The 1,523-nt window shown below is 31.8% G+C and overlaps 1 protein-coding gene across 1 annotated transcript in view; it reads right to left on the bottom strand.

Moving 5' to 3' along the window:
- The window catches only part of klhl24a (kelch-like family member 24a), an 802,375-nt gene that overhangs the window by 623,052 nt on the left and 177,800 nt on the right, over positions 1-1,523 (bottom strand). The window lies entirely within an intron of this gene.

The raw sequence follows: 1,523 nt of genomic DNA, 5'->3' as shown, positions 1-1,523 counted from the left end.
TGTCTCAATTGTTTGTGCTTATTCAAGATTATCTTATTTTCTACCTAAATGTTAATGATAAAACTGCATTTAAAATGGTCGATTTGACATATTTATGAACACTCATAGAATTTATTTTGCATATTTGTGTAATTTCTTACATGTTAGAATTCTATACACAAATGACTGTAGTTGAGTAGCTTTTCTTAGTCATTTTAAGTTTTGCAAGCCAGGTTTAAGGCTAGTCAAGTTGCTTGTTATTAAATTGCATGTTTGAGGTCTCTCAACTCAAAATAACTTGCAGTGAGTCGTCTAAGTCGGTGTAATTTTTTTTGGTCTCCAGGTGTACACCAGCAATATATTTTTCTAAGGCCATTTTATAAATGTGGCTTTAACAGCCTAATTTAACTAAGTCCTATATAGTCCTGGCTTAATCCAAGCCCTGTTTGTGAAACTGGGCCATAATTTACTATTAATTTAATAATGTCTTACTAGTTGGTCACATGCTAGTAAAACAGTTTTAAAATCAGTTGAATCACTTTATAAACAGGCACTGAAAGTATTTGATCAGAAGTCTATTAGGTATCATCATTGTAATATAATACAAAAACAGTATTTATTGAGCTTTGATAGAATGAAATATTTGGCTGATGTTTGTATGATTTTTAAAATTTTAAATGGATATACTCCACCTCCATTATGTGAGTTTGTGACACACAAGAACAACAACGGTCAAGCAACACGATCTGTTACCAGAGGAGACTGTGCTGTGCAGTTTAGACGTACAACTTTTGCACGATAAGTCTTCTCAGTTAGAGCCAGTCATTATTGGAACACACTTCCGATTGACCTAAGGGTTGTTACAAATTATTCTACTTTTAAATACAAGTTAAAGAAATGGCTAAAAGCAAATCAAGTTTGTAATCATGTTTAATCCTTTTGTCTAATATTTTAGGAAATTCTTCCTTGCATGTTTTTATCTCTTTTTGTCATATGTAACTTTACTGTTTTTGTATGTGTAATGACATGTTTTTTTATTTTAGGTTGCCTTTTAAAATCTGGCAGGGGGCAACAGATGAAAATTAGCTCTTGTGGCTAACTCTTGCTTATTTACAGTTTTACTGTTGATTAATGAGCATTGTTCCTGTTAAATAAAGAAATTTAAAAAATAATAAGTTTTCAATTGTTCACACTTAGCTGATGATTGATATTAAAGATTGTTTGTCATGCTGTCCTGGGAGAGAGCCCTAAGCTCCCACCCGTTTGAAGGGTGAGGGGAATTTGAGCTCAGGTACAGTTGAAGTCAGAATTATTAGCCCCCCGCCTCCCGAATTATTAAATTTTTTTTTTTTCCCCCAATTTCAGTTTATGGCCAGAAGATTTTTTTTTTTTTCCAACACATTTCTAATCATAAGTTTTAATAACTCCTTTCTAGTAATTGATTTATTTTATTTACTTGCAATGATGACAGTAAATAATATTTTACTAGATATTATTGAAGACACTTCTATACAGCTTAAAGTGACGTTTAAAGGCTTAACTAG

Source organism: Danio rerio, chromosome 2, assembly GCF_052040795.2.
Source record: "Danio rerio strain M-AB ecotype USA chromosome 2, GRCz13ab, whole genome shotgun sequence".
Lineage (NCBI taxonomy): Eukaryota > Metazoa > Chordata > Actinopteri > Cypriniformes > Danionidae > Danio > Danio rerio.
The sequence above is the reverse complement of the archived record's forward strand: the minus strand, read 5'-3'. Positions and strand labels throughout refer to the sequence as shown.